Raw genomic sequence first — 21,149 nt, forward strand, 5'->3', positions numbered from 1 at the left:
AGTTAGACTCTTTTTCTCCAATTGATCTTTCTGAGTTAACTTCAATAATTACTTCCTCCAAACCATCGTGTCTTTTAGACCCCATTCCTACAAAACTGCTCAAAGAAGTCCTGCCATTAATTAATGCTTCGATCTTAAATATGATCAACCTATCTCTAATAATCGGCTATGTACCACAGGCCTTCAAGCTGGCTGTAGTTAAACCTTTACTCAAAAAGCATCTCTAGACCCAGCAGTCTTAGCTAATTATAGGCCAATCTCCAACCTTCCTTTCATATCAAACATCATTGAAAGAGTAGTTGTCAAACAGCTAACAGATCATCTCAGAATCAGAATCAGAATCAGAAAGAATCAGAAAGGGGTTTATTGCCAAATGTTGAGCAGGTTTACAACATTAGGAAATTGCTGCGGTGCTTCAGTGCAAACATAGTGTCATAAATAGCACTTAAATAGACATGAAAAAATAAAAGTAGGGATAAGAATTAAAAGTGCTACGTAGAAAGATATGTGCATGAGCTATACATGAGATATATACATGAGAATAAGAATTAAGAGTGCTACGTAGAAAGATATATACATGAGTGCAGGTGGTGATCAGTGCCAAACATGGAATGATGCAGTGACACAGCGTACGGTCATGTGTTAGTGGTGGGAACAGTCATATGGTTATTGTTCATGTGTCTAACAGCAGAGGGGAAGAAACTGTTCTTATGGCGAGAGGTTCTGGTGCGAATGGACCGGAGCCTCCTGCCTGAGGGGAGCAGGTCAAACAGACTGTGTCCAGGGTGAGAAGGGTCAGCTGAGATCCGAGCTGCACGCCGCATCTCCAGAGTAATGGTTTATTTGAAGAGTTTCAGTCAGGTGTCAGAGCTCAGCACAGCACAGAAACAGCTTTAGTGAAGGTTACAAATGATCTTCTTATGGCCTCTGACAGTGGACTCATCTCTGTGCTTGTCCTGCTAGACCTTAGTGCAGCATTCGATACTGTTGACCATAATATCCTATTAGAGCGATTAGAACATGCTGTAGGTATTACAGGTACTGCGCTGCAGTGGTTTGTATCATATCTATCTAATAGACTCCAATTCGTGCATGTAAATGGAGAGTCCTCTTCACACACTGAGGTTAATTATGGAGTTCCACAGGGTTCAGTGCTAGGACCAATTCTGTTTACATTATACATGCTTCCCTTAGGCAGCATCATTAGAAGACATAGCATACATTTACACTGCTATGCAGATGACACCCAGCTCTCTCTGTCCATGAAGCCAGATAACACACACCAATTAGTTAAAGTGCAGGAATGTCTTAAAGACATAAAGACCTGGATGGCTGCTAACTTTCTGCTTCTTAATTCTTAATTCAGATAAAACTGAGGTTATTGTACTCGGCCCTGAAAATCTTAGAAATATGGTATCTAAGCAGATTCTTACTCTGGATGGCATTACCTTGGCCTCCAGTAACACTGTGAGGAACCTTGGAGTCATTTTTGACCAGGACATGTCCTTCAACGCACATATTAAACAAATATGTAAGACTGCTTTCTTCCATTTGCGCAACATCTCTAAAATTAGAAATATCCTGTCTCAGAGTGACGCTGAAAAACTAGTTCATGCATTTATTACTTCCAGGCTGGACGACTGTAATTCATTATTATCAGGATGTCCTAAAAACTCACTGAAAAGCCTTCAGCTAATCCAAAATGCTGCAGCAAGAGTCCTGACAGAGACTAGAAAGAGAGAGCAGATTTCTCCTGTTTTGGCTTCCCTTCATTGGCTTCCTGTTAAATCCAGAATTGAATTCAAAATCCTGCTCCTCACATATAAGGTCTTAAATAATCAGGCCCCATCTTATCTTAATGACCTTGTAGTACCATATCACCCTATTAGAGCACTTCGCTCTCGCTCTGCAGGCCTACTTGTTGTTCCTAGAGTATTTAAAAGTAGAATGGGAGGCAGAGCCTTCAGTTTTCAGGCCCCTCTTCTGTGGAACCAGCTTCCAGTTTGGATTCAGGAGACAGACACTATCTCTACTTTCAAGATTAGGCTTCAAACTTTCCTTTTTGCTAAAGCATATAGTTAGGGCTGGACCAGGTGACCCTGAATCCTCCCTTAGTTATGCTGCAATAGACGTAGGCTGCCGGGGGATTCCCATGATGCATTGAGTTTTTCCTTTCCAGTCACCTTTCTCACTCACTATGTATTAACAGACCTCTCTGCATTGAATCATATCTGTTATTAACCTCTGTCTCTCTTCCACAGCATGTCTTTTATCCTGTCTTCCTTCTCTCAGCCCAACCGGTCGCAGCAGATGGCCCCGCCCCTCCCTGAGCCTGGTTTTGCCAGAGGTTTCTTCCTGTTAAAAGGGAGTTTTTCCTTCCCACTGTCGCCAAAGTGCTTGCTCATAGGGGGTCATGTGATTGTTGGGTTTTTCTCTGTATCTATGAAGCGCCTTGAGGCGACTTTTGTTGTGATTTGGCACTATATAAATAAAATTGAATTGAATTGAATTAATCACTAGGAAGCTTCTAACAAAGACTGTATGAATGTGTACATTGAGGCAAAGTCAGCTTTCCTACATACAACTAATCACAACCCCTGTGTTTGTTTTGTCTCTCTTTAGAGGACTTAGAAGAAAAATACGAAGAGCAGGGTAAGCTGGGCGAAGGAGGCTTTGGGACTGTCTTCTTTGGAAAACGCAGAGAAGACAATTTCCCAGTATGGCTTTGTTAAGTCTAATTGTTGAATGTTGCCATTGTGTTTCTTAAATTTGTACAGTCTTAGTTCAAGCAGTAGGATCAAAGCCATTCCTTTGATCCTGACCACCTCTCCAACCACTCTGTGCTGGGGGAGGTTTTATTGTAGATACATCCTATCTGAAAGATTTGTTTCTTTTGATGTAAGCTTCCTGCGTTTATGACCCTTTGGTCAGCAGGAGGTCTGACACACACACACACACACACACACACACACACACACACACACACACACACACACAGACAGAAGTTCACACATATACATAAAATGCTTTGTCTTAGAACCATGTGGGCGTGGATTTGTTCTGATGTGTTTTGTGTGAACTGTCTCCCAATAAAAGGTAGCAGGAGGAGGTCAGATCTGGGGGTCATTTTCGTGGTGGACACAGACGAGGCCTCCCTTGTGCAAATAATCGATCGATCGACTGTCTTGTTTTCTTCATGATGAATAAGTCTCTAGAATTAGTGGGGTTTGTGGAAACACAAACCCAACAGGCTTCTTATGTGTGCACTTTACAATTCTTCTAGTTCCTCCTGTTCTCTTTTTCTATAACACATTTTCTCTGTAATGCAGGTGGTGATTAAGCATGTTGCTCAGTTTTTAGTCAGCTACCTACCAGTGGTAAGAAATGTTTGTCTTTTTCTGTTGTTTTCCCCCAACGTGTACCTCAAAGGGCCTAATGTTTGAACACTGACCTTGATGTTCTGTTTCTCAAGCTTCTTAATGGTAAAATGACCGAGATTCCCAAGGAGGTGGCATTGCTAATAAAAGTGGGGGCAGGACCAGAGGGTACGAGCAGCAATGTGACGCCCATTTTAAACGACTGGTATGACTTGGAAGACGAACTCATTATGCTCTTTTAAAGGCCAAAAAAACATAGACTTGGAAGCCTACCTGGCAAACAGAAGAATCTTTGTGCACGAGAGGGAGGTTAAGGTCAAGATGACATATATGGCAAACTTTAATGGATAATGTAAATCTGATTATTTGAACAGGTTTTTCATTTGTCTGTCTGGTCATAATGAGACAGCTGGTACATGCAGCCGCTGAAATGCAATCCAAGGGTGTCTACCATCGAGACATTAAGCCAGACAATATTGTGTTTGACACATTGCCTGATCATCCAGCATTTCTATGTGTCAAATTCATCGATTTTGGTGTTGGAGTCCCTTTTAGACCAGAAGCAGTCACATGAAGAAATGGTAGGTTGTCAGCCTCACTGTTTAAATGTCCTTGCCTGCCCACACGTTTAGTGTCCACATGAATTCCTTACCATGAATAATTACTTTCTGGATTTTAGGGACCAAATCAGCCGCTGTAAACTGGCAGGACTTTAATGCCACCTGTGGAGCAGGGAAATTATTTTACTGCTATTGTTAAATAATTGTCATCATTACCATTGCATTAATAATATAATCTGGAGTTTATATTGCATTCAGGGGTTAAACAGTGTCTCTTTCAGAAAGACTGAGTTGCAGGCTGACAGGAAGTTGTATGCAGAAGTGAAAGCAGGAAGTTATTTTGAGCAGCAGGCTAAGACGAGGCTTTAACAATGTAACAGATAGCTTTAAGAAGGCTTTAAGGTTTTATGCATACAGGTATTAAATTAACTTTGTATTCCAGGTGCAGTTATAACTATTTTATACATATTGCATATCTGTGCTTATTTGAGTTGATGTTCAGGTTCTTTAAAGGTCTTAAGCTTCATCTAGTGAGAGTGTCTAGATGATCCATGCTGAGGGAAAACTAGAACATAGAAGGAATTGCAATACATGCTTACAAAACACTTATATATCAGATCATTTTATATTAAGGTTTTAGTAGAGGTTCTTGGTTAAAACATTTATTTAGTAGAAGACATACACATAGTCTCAGTGAGCTTCTGGTCTGGTAAAAGGTCAGAAGTGCAACAGGTGAATTGAGAAAGAGCATTTGAGGACGAGACACAGACAGTAGGTGAAGAGGTGACACAAAGAGCATGTGAGGTCGTGACACACACACACATAGAGTTAAATTTATTTAGAGGAGAGATTACTCATGTCTGGTTGTAACTGCAAAAGTGTCTCGGTAAAAGAGGAACCGTTCCTTGTTGTCTCGGCAAGAAAGAGGAACAAGACAAGAACTGAAAGGTAGACAGGAAGGGCTAGCCATGAAAATAGAAGATGATCTTCTGGGTTAAAAGTCTGATCTATGTATAAAATGTATCTGTGACGCATGAAGGGGCGTCAGTAAATCAAACCCTGATGCTATAAAATATCTGTTCATGCTTTGATTAAGTCGAGGACTACTGGCTGTCTGCGTACAGAGTGTCTTCCCACACGTGTGTTCATTAAAATCATTGTTTGACCAAAGACCCTCTGGACCAAGAGTTGTTTGTACTCTCCCTCCTCAATTTTGAACCTTAACACACCACAGCAGATTGCGTCACAGTTTTGCAGCTGGGTGCGGTGATGGATTGGCTGGTACATCACATCATCCCTGATGACAACAACACATCTGAGATGCACACTGACATTTCAGAGGGTAAGCTGAATGTTAATTCTTTAACCTGTCGCATTACAAGGCTTGAGAATTCTGTTTTCAGTGTTATCTGTATCACTAATGCACACGCAGACTTATATACACACCAACATATAAACTCAAACCACTCTATTGTATTTCTGAACAGATTACAAGTTTAATTCATCCATCCATCCATTCACGTCTGCTTATCCTTTTCAGGGTCGCTGGAGCCTATCCCAGCTGTCATAGGGCGAGAGGTGGGGCACACCCTGGACAGGTCGCCAGTCTGTCGCAGGGCCAACACACAGAGACAGACAACCATTTGCACTCACATTCACTCGCACATTCACACCTATGGGCAATTTGGATTAACCAATTAACCTATCCACAATAAGTGCATGTCTTTGGACAGTGGGAGGAAGCCGGAGTACCCGGAGAGAACCCACGTAAACATGGGGAGAACATGCAAACTCCACACAGAAAGACCCTGGCCTGATGGTGGAATTGAACTCAGGACCTTCTTGCTGTGCGGCAACAGTGCTAACCACCGTGCCACCGTGTTTAATTCAATTCACTTTTATTTATATAGCGCCAAATCACAACAAAAGTCACCTCAAGGTGCTTTATATTGTACAGTAGATACAGAGAAAAGCCCAACAATCATATGACCCCCTATGAGCAAGCACTTTGGCAACAGTGGGAAGGAAAAACTCCCTTTTAACAGGAAGAAACCTCCGGCAGAACCAGGCTCAGGGAGGGCCGGGGCCATCTGTTGTGATTGGTTGGGTGAGAGAAAGAAGACAGGATAAAGACTTTTTGTTTTTTTTATTAGTCCTTTATTTATCCAGGTAAAAAAAATCTCATTGAGATTAAAAATCTCATTTCCAAGAGAGACCTGGCATCATGGCAACAAAAGTCACATACCACATAGGTATATAACATTTAAAACAAATACAATATGCCATACCAACATGTGTAAAATATACAATAACAGATCAAATTAAGAGTACATTAAAAACAATCACACTGAGTAAAAGAGCTGTTTTCTCGTTCCTTTAAGACAGACTTAAACTCTCCCAAGGTAACCAATTCTGATAATTTCAGTTCCTTCTGCAGATTATTCCAGGAAGCAGGGGCAGCGTATTTAAAAGCCTTTTTCCCCAATTCTGTTCTGATTTTCGGGACAATAAATTGTATGATATTGTGCGAACGAAGGCTGTATTGGTTGTGGTTTTTACACATATAAACACATAAATAAGATGGAACCAGCCCAAGGAGAGATTTATAGATAAAGATCAACCAATGGGAGAGTCTGCGAATATGCAAAGATGGGCATTTAGCAGCAGCATACAAAGAACAATGATGTACACGATTTCCATAGCCAGTAATAAAACCTAAAGCACAATGGTACACAGTATCCAACCTCTTTAGGTAGTGGGCAGGTGCATTCATAAAAAGCAGGTCACCATAATCCAATAAAGGTAAAAAGGTTGCACGAATCAAATGTTTTCTCACTTGGAGGGAGAAACAGGATTGGTTCCTAAAAAAGTAACCTAGTTTTAGTTTTAACTTCGACACAAGCCTTTGAATGTGAGTCTTAAATGCCAAATTCTGATCTATGTTGATCCCTAGATACTTGTAAGATGTGACCATTTCAATTTCAGATCCTTGAATTGTTTTAATCTTAGGAGACGTAGCTAACAACTCTTTGCCATTTGAGAATAACATGAACTTGGATTTCTCTTGATTTAACACCAACTTAAGTTGAGTTAAATGGGACTGAACGACATCAAAGGCAGACTGCAGAAATTGCAGGGTTTGTGCTACTGAAGGGGATGAACAATAAATAATTGTATCATCTGCATAAAGATGAAATGCTGCATTTGACAAATTATCACAAAGGTTGTTTATGTAAAGAGAAAATAGCAATGGTCCTAATATGGAGCCCTGCGGAACTCCTTTGGATACTGGGAGAAAAGAGGAAGAAGACCCAGCAGCACGGACACACTGTTTTCTTGCTGACAAGTAATTTGAAGACCAACTTACAGCATTTACAGATAGACCAATATTGTTTAGTCTATTTAATAAAATAGCATGGTCAACTGTGTCAAAAGCTTTTGACAAATCAAGAAAAAGAGCAGCACAGTATTTTTTGCAGTCCATTGAATCAACAATGTCATTAACCACTTTAATAGCAGCAGTTATTGTGCTGTGTTGTTTTCTGAATCCTGACTGATGTTGGGAAAGAACTGAATTAAAGAAGTCTTTCAGTTGTTCACTAATGAACTTTTCTAGAACTTTTCTAGAACACACAATTTAGATATGGGCCTGTAGTTATTAACATCTGAAGGATCACCTCCTTTGAGCAAAGGGAGAACATAGGCAGATTTCCATATTACAGGGATCTCACTGTTCGAGAGGCTAAGATTAAAAATGTAAGTTATCGGTTCTGCTATAAAATCTGCAGCCAACTTAAGAAAATAGGGATCAAGTTGATCTGGTCCTGCAGATTTATTTAGAGCCAACAGATTTAAAGCCCTGTGGACCTCAAAAACATTTAGCGGAGAAAAACTGAAGGGTTGGACCACAGATTCAGTTTGAGCGGTTGCAGAGAGAGCCTCTTGTTGATTAAGCTATTTTAAATCTGGATATAAAGATTCAAATAGAGATCCTGAAGAAACAAAATGCTCATTAAAGCAGTTTAGAATGTCGCATTTCTCTGTTAAAGTGTAAAAGAGTCTTTTACAACAAAAGTTGGCGTCTCATTTGTAGTTATGTCCCCTTAAGAAGATTTTATTATTTTCCAGACTTTTTTAGGATCGTTCAAATGTTTAGTAGTTTTTGAAAGATAGAATTCTGATTTGGCCTTTTTAATTAAGGGAGTTGAACGGTTTCTGAGCTGTCTAAAAATCAGCCAGTCCGCTTCGGATTTAGATCTTCTGGCCTTAGTGTCATGAATCGCTGTGCGGCAGGCAGGAGTTGGACCCAAAATGCAGGACTCAGACTCAGGGGATGAACTCAAAATCACAGCTTTATTGGCTGGTCACAGAAAAATGAGCATACAAAGTAAACTAAGCTAAACTGGGAAACAATGGACTAAAACTCACAGGGAGACACAGGGAGATCCACACAGCATGAGGGACGACGCAACACTGACTCAGAGAAACACAGGGTTTAAATACACTGGGGAGTAACGAGGGGAATGAGACACAGAAGGAGGGCACAGCTGGGAGAAATCAGGACTGACGAGACAAGCAAAGCAGGATGCATTCACATAAGACACGGACCTTCAAAGTAAAACAGGAAGTTTCACACAGAGACACGAACTTGACACAGTGGAGACAGCAACTAAGAAACACAGAGATATAAACCATAAGGCAGAGGACTCTAAGAACCGAAAGACACAGAGGGGAACTCAACATGCAGACACAGACTTACACAGAACAGAGGGGACACAGAGAAACATGAAGGGCAAGGGATCGAAACTAGAAACCATAGAATAACTCACAAGTACAATAATACAAACATCACAAAGAACTAAAAACGCTGGGTCAGGAGACCCAGGACTGTGACACTTAGCCCAGGCAGCATCCCTTTTTTTTTTAGTAGACTGGAGAGCTGAGGAGAAAACCAAGGGTTGTTGATATATATATATATATATATATATATATATATATATATATATATATATACATACTGAACAAAAATATAAACGCAACACTTTTGTTTTTGCTCCCATTCCCCATGGGATGGACGTAGAGACCTAAAATTCATTCCAGATACACAATATAACCATCCCTCCCAAACAGTGGTCACAAATCAGTCCAAATGTGTGGTAGTGGGCACATCTGCTATATTGAGATAATCCATCCCACCTCACAGGTGTGCCACATCAGGATGCTGATCTGACATCATGAGTAGTGCACAGGTGTACCTCAGACTGCCCACAACAAAAGGCCACCCTGGAATGTGCAGTTTTGTCTCACAGCAAAATGCCACAGATGCCACAAGCAATGAGGGAGCGTGCAATTGGCATGCTGACAGCAGGAATGTCAACCAGATCTGTCACCCGTGCATTGAATGTTCATTTCTCAACCATAAGCCGTCTCCACAGGTGTTTCAGAGAATATGGCAGCACATCCAACCGGCCTCACAACCGCAGACCTCGTGTAACCACACCAGCCCAGGACCTCCACATCCAGCAGGTTCACCTCCAAGATCGTCTGAGACCAGCCACCCAGACAGCTGCTGCAACAATTGGTTTGCACAACCAAACAATTTCTGCACAAACTGTCAGAAACCGTCTCAGGGACGCTCAACTGCATGCCCGTCGTCCTCATCGGGGTCTTGACCTGACTCCAGCTCGTCGCCGTAACAGACTTGTGTGGGCAAATGCTCACATTCGATGGCGTCTGGCACGTTGGAGAGGTGTGCGCTTCACGAATGAATCATGGTTCACATTGTTCAGGGCAGATGGCAGCTGAGAATGTCCCAGTTCTTGCATGGCCAGCATACTCACCGGACATGTCACCCATTGAGCATGTTCGGGATGTGCTTGACCGGCGTATACGACAGCGTGTACCAGTTCCCACGAATATCCAACAACCTTGCACAGCCATTGAAGTGGAGTGGACCAACATTCCACAGGCCACAATTGACAATCTGATAGACTCCATGCGACGATGTGTTGCACTGCATGAGGCAAATGGTGGTCACACCAGATACTGACCGGTTCTGGGTCCCCAGACCCCCAATAGCGCAAAAAACTGCACATTCCAGGGTGGCCTTTTGTTGTGGGCAGTCTGAGGTACACCTGTGCACTACTCATAATGTCAGATCAGCATCCTGATGTGGCACACCTGTGAGGTGGGATGGATTATCTCAATATGGCAGATGTGCCCACTACCACACATTTGGACTGATTTGTGACCACTGTTTGGAAGGGATGGTTATATTGTGTATCTGAAATGAATTTTAGGTCTCTACGTCCATCCCATGGGGAATGGGAGCAGTAACAAAGGTGTTACGTTTATATTTTTGTTGAGTGTATATATATATAAAAACACCCAGTACGCCCCTGCGGGCGGTTTATCCTTCAAGCTCGGGTCCTCTACCAGAGGCCTGGGAGCTTGAGGGTCCTGCGCAGTATCTTAGCTGTTCCCAGGACTGCGCTCTTCTGGACAGAGATCTCCGATGTTGTTCCCGGGATCTGCTGGAGCCACTTGCCTAGCTTGGGAGTCACCGCACCTAGTGCTCCGATTACCACGGGGACCACCGTTACCTTCACCCTCCACATCCTCTCGAGCTCTTCTCTGAGCCCTTGGTATTTCTCCAGCTTCTCGTGTTCCTTCTTCCTGATATTGCTGTCATTCGGAACCGCTACATCGATCACTACGGCCGTCTTCTTCTGTTTGTCTACCACCACTATGTCCAGTTGGTTAGCCACCACCATTTTGTCCGTCTGTATCTGGAAGTCCCACAGGATCTTAGCTCGGTCATTCTCCACCACCCTTGGGGGCATCTCCCATTTTGACCTCGGGACTTCCAGGTTATACTCGGCACAGATGTTCCTGTACACTATGCCGGCCACTTGGTTATGGCGTTCCATGTATGCCTTGCCTGCTAGCATCTTGCACCCTGCTGTTATGTGCTGGATTGTCTCTGGGGCATCTTTACACAGCCTGCACCTGGGGTCTTGCCTGGTGTGATAGACCCCAGCCTCTATGGATCTTGTGCTCAGAGCTTGTTCTTGTGCTGCCATGATTAGTGCCTCTGTGCTTTCTTTCAGTCCAGCTTTGTCCAGCCACTGGTAGGATTTCTGGATATCAGCCACCTCCTCTATCTGCCGGTGGTACATACCGTGCAGGGGCCTGTCCTTCCATGATGGTTCCTCGTCTCCCTCCTCTTTCTTGGGTTTCTGCTGCCTGAGGTATTCACTGAGCACTCGGTCAGTTGGGGCCATCTTCCCAATGTATTCTTGGATGTTCCTTGTCTCATCCTGGACTGTGGTGCTGACACTCACCAGTCCCCGGCCCCCTTCCTTCCGCTTAGCGTACAGCCTCAGGGTGCTGGATTTGGGGTGAAACCCTCCATGCATGGTAAGGAGCTTTCTTGTCTTTATGTCAGTGGCTTCTGTCTCCTCCTTTGGCCAGCCTATTACCCCAGCAGGGTACCTGATCACGGGCAGGGCGTACGTGTTGATGGCCCGGATCTTGTTCTTACCATTCAGCTGACTCCTCAGGACTTGCCTGACCCTCTGCAGGTACTTGGTGGTTGCAGCTTTTCTAGCGGCCTCTTCATGGTTCCCATTTGCCTGCGGGATCCCCAGGTACTTGTAACTGTCCTCTATGTCTGCAATGTTGCCTTCTGGTAGTTCAATCCCCTCAGTTCTGACTACCTTCCCTCTCTTTGTTATCATCCGACTACACTTCTCCAGTCCGAACGACATTCCAATGTCATTGCTGTATAGCCTGGTAGTGTGGATCAGTGAATCGATGTCTCGTTCACTCTTGGCATACAGCTTGATGTCATCCATGTACAGGAGGTGGCTGACAACTGCTCCGTTCCGTAGTCGGTATCCGTAGCCAGTCTTGTTAATGATCTCACTGAGGGGGTTCAGGCCTATGCAGAACAGCAGTGGGGACAGAGCATCTCCTTGGTAGATCCCGCACTTGATGGTGACTTGTGCTATGGGCTTGGAGTTGGCCTCTAGTGTTGTACGCCACATCCCCATTGAGTTCCTGATGAAGGCTCTTAGGGTCCCATTGATCTTGTACAATTCTAGGCATTCCAGTATCCAGCTGTGGGGCATTGAGTCATAGGCCTTCTTGTAATCAATCCAGGCAGTGCACAGGTTTTTCAGTCTGGTCTTGCAGTCTCGGCTGATTGTTCTGTCTACCAGTAGCTGGTGTTTTGCGCCTCTGGTATTCTTGCCAATTCCTTTCTGTGTCCCGCTCATGTATTGACCCATGTGCCTGTTCATCTTAGCCGATATGATGCCTGACAGGAGCTTCCATGTAGTACTGAGGCAGGTTATTGGTCGGTAGTTGGAGGGGACCGGTCCCTTCTTGGGGTCCTTGGGGATCAGGACCGTCCGGCCTTCAGTTAGCCATTCTGGGTGTCTCTCGTTAACTAGCAGCTGGTTCATTTGTGCTGCCAGACGCTCGTGGAGTGCAGTCAGCTTCTTCAGCCAGTAGGCGTGAACCATGTCAGGCCCTGGTGCTGTCCAACTCTTCATACTGGAGACCCTTTCTTGGATATCTGCCACTGTGATGGTTACTGGACCCTGTTCAGGGAGGTCGCTGTGGTGAGCCCTCAGATCCTCTAGCCACTGAGCATTGCCGTTATGGGTTGCATCCTTCTCCCTTCGGACTTCGGACTATAAACGACCAGCTTCTTCAATGATGAATGCCGATGCTTCACTGGCTGATGAGCTGAACACGTTTTATGCTCGCTTCGACGCCGCAGCAATAAAAACAACAAACGGCTGCGCGCGCTCGGAGTGCACCAGTGAAGAAAATGCATTCGTCATCACAGAGCATGCCGTGAGGAACACCTTCAGGAGGGTGAACACCAGGAAGGCAGCAGGACCAGATGCAATCCCTGGCCGGGTCCTTAGAGCCTGCGCTGATCAACTAGCACCGGTGTTCACGGAGATCTTCAATCTCTCCCTGGCCCAAGCTGTGGTTCCCACGTGCTTCAAACAGTCCATTATTGTCCCTGTTCCAAAGAAACAACAGCCCGCTTGCCACAATGACTACCGTCCAGTAGCACTGACTTCAATTGTGATGAAGTGTTTTGAAAGACTGATGAGAGATCACATCACTTCTTCACTTCCTGCCACCATCGACTCACTTCAGTTTGCTTACCGGACTAATCGTTCCACAGACGATGCCATATCTCACCTGCTCCACACATCCCTGAGTCACCTGGACACTGGCAGAGGGAATTATGTTAGGATGCTGTTCGTGGACTACAGTTCAGCATTCAACACAATAATTCCCTCTAAGCTTTTCACCAAGTTGACGGATCTAGGACTCAGCTCATCACTGTGTCAGTGGATCCTCAACTTCCTCACAGACAGATGCTCTTCCAGTATTGCTCCGTCTCCAGCCTTGGTGGTGCTGTTCTCTTATTGTTCCCTTGCCACTGAGAGTACACCTTTGCTGGTTCTGTGGAGAACAGCTGGTTTATTCTCCTGCCTTCTATCTCTCTGGTGTACCTCCTCAAGCGGCTGGCCAAGGCTGTGAGTCTTTGCTTGGCAGTTTCCAAGGCCTCAGGTATGGACAGCTTGCTGTATTTCGTAGGCACCTTATTTGTCGCACCTTTCTGCAACTCCGTTAGTTGGCTAACCTCCCTCCATGCTACTTTGATCTTGCCCTCTAGCCTCCTTCTCCATGGAGGGTACTGCCCCTTGTCGCTGTTCAACTTGTAGCCAAGCATCTCACTGATCACTGTTGCCGTATTGTAGATCAGCTTGTTAGTGTCGGTAATCGTGGTTGTAGGTATTGCCCGTAGTGCTGCATTAACATGCAGACATGACTGGGGGATAGGACAGGGAGAAAGAATGAAAGAAAGAGGGAGAGAAAGAAAACCAAAGGGGAGAAGAGACGGTGAGAAGGGGGGAAGAAAGAAAAGGAAAAAAAAGAAGAAAAACAAAACAAAAAAACACCTGGGTCACCTGTATGGAGAAAAAAAACAGAAGAGAAAGCAAACAACAAAGAGCAACATAATAAAAAAAACACAGCACCATCACAATAAACTAGCTAGCAGTAGATATCAGTAGATACTAAATAATAAACGATATTGTGCAGCACGCAAGATAGACAGCGCACAGTGTGCTTTGAGGCAGCAGCCAAGAAAGCTGTAGTCCGCGTCTGTGAATACCCGTGTGGACACCTGTGTGCATACCTGTGTGGATCAGCATGCTTGCATTCCAAAGGTTTCTCCATGTAACGATCTGCTAGGGAGTGTGGGGAGACACAGCCCCGTCCTCCAGGGTATGAAGCAGGTATGGAGGAGATCAAAACTCCAGACATGCAGAGGCCCCCAGAACACAAGAGACCAAGGAAGACCAACAGAGGGGCAGCCGCGCCACTGTCCCAGTAAGAGCTGAGGAGAGTCCCAGATGAGGGCTCACTCAGCAGCCGCGGAGCAGAAGCCAGGGGGAGTTGCAGTGACGCGCCCGTGAGCTCCGCCGGCAGCCAGCTGTGCCTGAGTGACCGAGCCCCAGGCCGAGAGGCCGGGGGCACCCCACCTCCGAAGTGGCCCGAGCGAGCCCCAGGCTCCAGGCCCCGATAAGCGGCTGCCAAGGAGTGAGCCGGTGTGTACCCGGACGCCCATCCCCAGACATAAAGAACCACCAATGCACCGATGTCTGAGGGAGTCCGCCACTGGCAGGGGAAGTGGTGGTGGGTGGAGATAGGCCTCCAAACCTTGGAGGGCCTGAGATGTCCCCAGAGAGGTGGCGTCTGATACTCAACCTGACATATAGACACAGACATACAGGCACACACAGATACAAACATCCATTCCCACCCTCATGCTCTCATATGCACTTACTCCACACTCAACCAACGTGGAGACAGACGTAAAGAGACACTGTACACACGATCACACTCCCCAAGCGTACTCTACAAACCGGGTCTAGGTACCCTTGCCCCTGGAGGGGGGGAACTGCACCCAGACCCAGGTGGTGTTACCCTTTTCCCTGCGGTGGGGAGAGGCAGACCACCCCGACTCCGCAGCAGCAGGGAGGCCCCACACTCCAGACCGCAGTCGGACGGCCAACTCCTCCTCCTAGCCCCCCCGCTCCAGCAGGCCGCAGAGAACGGGGGTGAGAGAAGACTCCAAACCTCCCTCCACCCGCTCATTGTAGTGTTGATGCATGTGTGTTCTAAGGTGCAATTAAAAATGTATATTTGTGAATGTGGAGATGTTATATTGGTTTCACTGGTAAATATAAATAATTGAAATGGGTATATATTTGTTTTTTGTTAAGTTGGCTAATAATTATGCACAGTAATAGTCACCTGCACACACAGATATCCCCCTAAAATAGCTAAAACTAAAAACAAACTAAAAACTACTTCCAAAAACATTCAGCTTTGATAGTAATGAGTTTTTTGGGTTCATTGAGAACATGTTTCTTGTTCAATAATAAAATTCCTCAAAAATACAACTTGCCTAATAATTCTGCACTCCCTGTATACCAGGGCCAGTTGGCGAAACAGACCATCGTCTGCCGACGGGCTGTAGTGACCTTCTTGCTCGTGGGAGGCTGAGTCATCAAAAGGGTAACTGGCAACCAAAGTGCCACCATGCAGGCCCCCCGACAGCACAAATCCCATCTCCTGGATCCATCTCATCACCTCCATCACCTCGGGGATATCAGCTGGATCCACGTTAGACTTGTCGAACTGGTCAGGAAAGCCTCCGCTTAGGTCCTTATTTTTGGCGTTATTTCGACCACTGTGATCACCACTGCAGTCCCCCTCTGTGGACCTCTCAAAGCCATCGGGACTCATGCCGGGAACAATGCAAACATCTGTGCCGTTAACCAGTTCAGTGATGCGCTCTTCCTCCCCGTATCTGGCCAGCAGGCAAACCAGCACCTGTCTGGACACGGCCTCGTTGCCGTGCATGTTCCCAACGTATCCAAATTTAGGCTTCCCCAGTGACTTTCTGTCGGGGTCCCTGGCGATCCGCATCACCCACAGCTGCCTGCCCTCCACGGACTGCCCCACAGTCGACAGGCCAGCCACGTGAGGGTATTTCTGGGCTAACGACTGCAAACGTTTAGTTTCAGCGTCATCGAGACACGTTCCCAGTCAGCCACCATGTTGACCTGTCTTCTGAGCCAGTGTTGTGTCCCCTCCTTGTGGGACAGTTTGAGGTTTCATCTGCCTTCTTGGCTGGGTGTTATATTGACAATCCGAATTGTGATCTCGAGATCTCGAAAAAAATGGCGCCGGTGAGGTCGGCTGCCGTGCTGGATGCTCTGCCCTAACTTCTCCACTTTTTGCAGTTTTTCGTCACTTTTTGCTATATCTGCGATAATCTTGCATGGGCATCATGCAAAACACACAAATCCGCTACAGTAGAGACACTTTGGTTTCTATTGGTCTGCAATACACAAACATTTCACCATGTTTAACTCCGGACCCAACCTGGCCAAAGGAGATCCTGAGAGAGAACAAAGGACGCGACCCTAAGCGACGGCCTCGAGGTAAAAGAACCGGCATCAGGAACAGGCTACGGGCTCGCGCACACCGCGCACCCATGCCCAGTATCCTGCTAGCCAATGTTCAATCCATCGAGAACAAGCTTGATGACCTCAGAGCCAGAATCAAGTTCCAGAGAGACATTCGGGACTGCAACCTCCTCTGCTTCACCGAGACTTGGCTGAACCCAGCGATACCAGACCACGCCGTGCAGCCAACGGGGTTCTTTTCGGTTTACCGCATGGACAGGACAATGGAGTCGGGGAAGAAAAGAGGTGGTGGAGTGTGTTTGATGGTGAACAACAGATGGTGCGACAGCACAAACATCTCCCCACTCACACGCTCTTGCTCGCCCAATCTGGAGCTTTTGATCGTTAAATGTCGCCCTTTCTATCTCCCTCGGGAATTCACTGCGGTCATTGCCTGCACTGTTTACATTCCGCCTCACGCGGACTCCGCACTCATTGTTATGGGAGATTTTAACAGAGTGAATCTCAAACGGACATTTCACAACCTTCACCAGCACATCAACTGCCCCACCCGGGGCACGAGGACATTAGACCACTGCTACACCCCGTTCAAGAACTGTTACAAGGCTCAACCCCTGCCGGCATTTGGAAAATCGGACCATTCCGCCATCTTCCTCATACCTGCTTACAAACAAAGGCTAAAGCAGCAACCACCAATCAGGAGGGAGGTCGCTCGCTGGACGGACCAATCGGTGGCCGCGCTGCAGGACGCACTGGATGACGCAGACTGGGACATGTTTCGGCGCAGCTCTGATGACATCAACATGTTTACGGAAGCGGTTGTGGGATTTATCGGGAAACTAGCGGACGACACAGCAGAAAGAACTATCATCCGAACGTTTCCCAACCAGAAGCCGTGGGTGGATAAAAACATCCGCGACGCTCTGAGATCACGCACCGCTGCCTACAATGAAGGGCTTGTCTCCGGTAATATGGACCTATACAAGGCTGCGTCCTACAACGTGCGCAGCGCGGTCCGAAAGGCAAAGCGGAGCTACGGGGAAAAACTAGAGTCACAGCTACGACAGTGTGACTCTAGGAGCCTGTGGAAAGGACTGCGGACTATAATGGACTATAAACGACCAGCTTCTTCAATGATGAATGCCGATGCTTCACTGGCTGATGAGCTGAACACGTTTTATGCTCGCTTCGACGCCGCAGCAATAAAAACAACAAACGGCTGCGCGCGCTCGGAGTGCACCAGTGAAGAAAATGCATTCGTCATCACAGAGCATGCCGTGAGGAACACCTTCAGGAGGGTGAACACCAGGAAGGCAGCAGGACCAGATGCAATCCCTGGCCGGGTCCTTAGAGCCTGCGCTGATCAACTAGCACCGGTGTTCACGGAGATCTTCAATCTCTCCCTGGCCCAAGCTGTGGTTCCCACGTGCTTCAAACAGTCCATTATTGTCCCTGTTCCAAAGAAACAACAGCCCGCTTGCCACAATGACTACCGTCCAGTAGCACTGACTTCAATTGTGATGAAGTGTTTTGAAAGACTGATGAGAGATCACATCACTTCTTCACTTCCTGCCACCATCGACTCACTTCAGTTTGCTTACCGGACTAATCGTTCCACAGACGATGCCATATCTCACCTGCTCCACACATCCCTGAGTCACCTGGACACTGGCAGAGGGAATTATGTTAGGATGCTGTTCGTGGACTACAGTTCAGCATTCAACACAATAATTCCCTCTAAGCTTTTCACCAAGTTGACGGATCTAGGACTCAGCTCATCACTGTGTCAGTGGATCCTCAACTTCCTCAGACAGACAGACCCCAATCAGTGAGGGTGGGAAAACAAGTCTCCCCCTCCATCTCACTCAGCACTGGAGTGCCTCAGGGCTGTGTTTTAAGCCCCCTGCTGTACTCACTGTACACTTATGACTGTGTAGCCACATCCGACACCACCTCCATTGTCAAGTTTGCTGACGACACTGCTGTTGTGGGCCTGATCTCCGACAACATCGAGACGGCCTACCTGGAGGAGATTAGGAACCTGGAGACCTGGTGCCAGGAGAATAACCTCCTCCTAAACATCAGCAAGACTAAGGAGCTGATCGTGGACTTCACTACAAAGCAGGCGAGGAATTACAAACCCCTCATCATCAGTGGCACGCCAGTGGAGAGAGTGGACAGTTTCCGATACCTGGGTGTCCACATCACTCAGGACCTGTCATGGTCCTGTCACATCAACACCCTGGTTAAGAAAGCCCGTCAGCGTCTCTTCTTCCTCAGAAGACTTAGAGACTTCCATCTGCCACTGAAGGTGCTCAAGAACTTCTACTCCTGCACCATCGAGAGCGTCCTGACGTCAAACATCTGCACCTGGTTTGGGAACAGCACCAAGCAGGACAGACGAGATCTGCAAAGGGTGGTGCGCTCGGCAGAACGCATCATTCAATCAGAGCTCCCTGACCTGCTGTCCATCTACACCAAGCGGTGCAAGTCCAAAGCTAGGAAGATTATGATGGACCTCTCCCATCCCAACAATGGACTCTTCTCACTGTTGAGGTCTGGGAAGCGCTTCCGCTCCCTTAAGGCCAAAACAGAGAGAATGAAGAGGAGCTTCTTCCCCCAGGCTATTCGGGGCCTGAACCAGGTGTAGGACTGGACTCTCCCACACACGTCACTATAAGACTGGACTCTCATACACGTCACCACACGCACCACCACACATTTCCTATAATCCTATAATTCCTATAATTTATAATCTTTATAATCTTTATAATCTCTTCTGCTATTTGCACATTCTTTACTGTAAATTCCTAAGTTAATTTGTAAATTTTTGTAGTAAATTGTAAATATTGTAAAACTTTTCTTCTGTCATTTAATGGTCGGGCATTGTACAGCTACAAGCATTTCACCCCCATGTCATACTGTGTATGGTTGCGTGTGTGTGACAAATAAAATTTGAATTTGAATTTGAGATGCTGTGGAAGAAAGACGGAGATTAATAACAGATATGATTCAATGCAGAGAGGTCTATTAACACATAGTGAGTGAGAAAGGTGACTGGAAAGGAAAAACTCAATGCATCATGGGAATCCCCCGGCAGCCTACGTCTATTGCAGCATAACTAAGGGAGGATTCAGGGTCACCTGGTCCAGCCCTAACTATATGCTTTAGCAAAAAGGAAAGTTTGAAGCCTAATCTTGAAAGTAGAGATAGTGTCTGTCTCCCGAATCCAAACTGGAAGCTGGTTCCACAGAAGAGGGGCCTGAAAACTGAAGGCTCTGCCTCACATTCTACTTTTAAATACTCTAGGAACAACAAGTAGGCCTGCAGAGCGAGAGCGAAGTGCTCTAATAGGGTGACATGGTACTACAAGGTCATTAAGATAAGGTGGGGCCTGATTATTTAAGACCTTGTATGTGAGGAGCAGGATTTTGAATTCAATTCTGGATTTAACAGGAAGCCAATGAAGGGAAGCCAAAACAGGAGAAATATGCTCTCTCTTTCTAGTCCCTGTCAGGACTCTTGCTGCAGCATTTTGGATTAACTGAAGGCTTTTCATCAAGTTTGAACTAGTTTTTCAGCGTCACTCTGAGACAGGATATTTCTAATTTTAGAGATGTTGCGCAAATGGAAGAAAGCAGTCTTACATATTTGTTTAATATGTGCATTGAAGGACATGTCCTGGTCAAAAATGACTCCAAGGTTCCTCACAGTGTTACTGGAGGCCAAGGTAATGCCATCCAGAGTAAGAATCTGGTTAGATACCATATTTCTAAGCTTTTCAGGGCCGAGTACAATAACCTCAGTTTGATCTGAATTAAGAAGCAGAAAGTTAGCGGCCATCCAGGTCTTTATGTCTTTAAGACATTCCTGCAGTTTAACTAATTGGTGTGTGTTATCTGGCTTCATGGTCAGATAGAGCTGGGTGTCATCAGCATAGCAGTGAAAATGTATGCTATGTCTTCTAATGATGCTGCCTAAGGGAAGCATGTATAATGTAAACAGAATTGGTCCTAGCACTGAACCCTGTGGAACTCCATAATTAACCTCAGTGTGTGAAGAAGACTCTCCATTTACATGTACGAATTGGAGTCTATTAGATAGATATGATACAAACCACTGCAGTGCAGTACCTGTAATACCTACAGCATGATCTAATCGCTCTAATAGGATATTATGGTCGACAGTATCGAACGCTGCACTAAGGTCTAGCAGGACAAGTGTTTTCTGTTGGGTTGTTTCTGTCAGAACCATGAAGACCGCCTCACCCTAGAGGAACTTCAGAATCATCCCTGGCTGAAATGACTTATTGAAGCCAAGCAAAACAGGGTTACAGAGCAGAAGCTCTAACAGAGCCTGAGTCAGCCTGAGTTATGAATACAGTTGTGGTCTCATGTTTTGTCAGTAGTACAAAGTTTGCTTTTGCGCACTTTGCCACTTCAGTTTGTATTTAGAGCCACGACTGTATACACAACAGACCGAACATGCTCAGCTTTGTCAAAGCTTGCAGGAATTGGAGTTTAATTTGATAAATGAATTATTTCTGAATCAACAAAAAAAAGGGGAAATGTAAAGAAATGTATCAATCAGGGAATTAGTAGCAACATTGATTGGACAATCTAAATCTCCCCACTTTTAGTTTTCATGGAAAATAACTTGTGTAATTCATGACATGAAAT

The 21,149-nt window shown here is 45.8% G+C and overlaps 1 pseudogene across 1 annotated transcript; it reads left to right on the forward strand.

The window, feature by feature from the left end:
* The first annotated feature begins 2,545 nt into the window (after positions 1 to 2,545).
* Positions 2,546 to 20,775, forward strand: LOC309720725 (serine/threonine-protein kinase pim-1-like; annotated as a pseudogene). Its single transcript has 8 exons — positions 2,546 to 2,564; positions 2,623 to 2,717; positions 3,330 to 3,377; positions 3,473 to 3,692; positions 3,772 to 3,958; positions 4,057 to 4,101; positions 5,172 to 5,279; positions 20,686 to 20,775. The product of its transcript is annotated as a serine/threonine-protein kinase pim-1-like (transcript).
* Positions 20,776 to 21,149: the final 374 nt, after the last annotated feature.

The sequence above is a fragment of the Aulonocara stuartgranti genome (genome assembly GCF_965226115.1).
Source record: "Aulonocara stuartgranti genome assembly, chromosome: 13".
Taxonomy (NCBI): Eukaryota; Metazoa; Chordata; class Actinopteri; order Cichliformes; family Cichlidae; genus Aulonocara; species Aulonocara stuartgranti.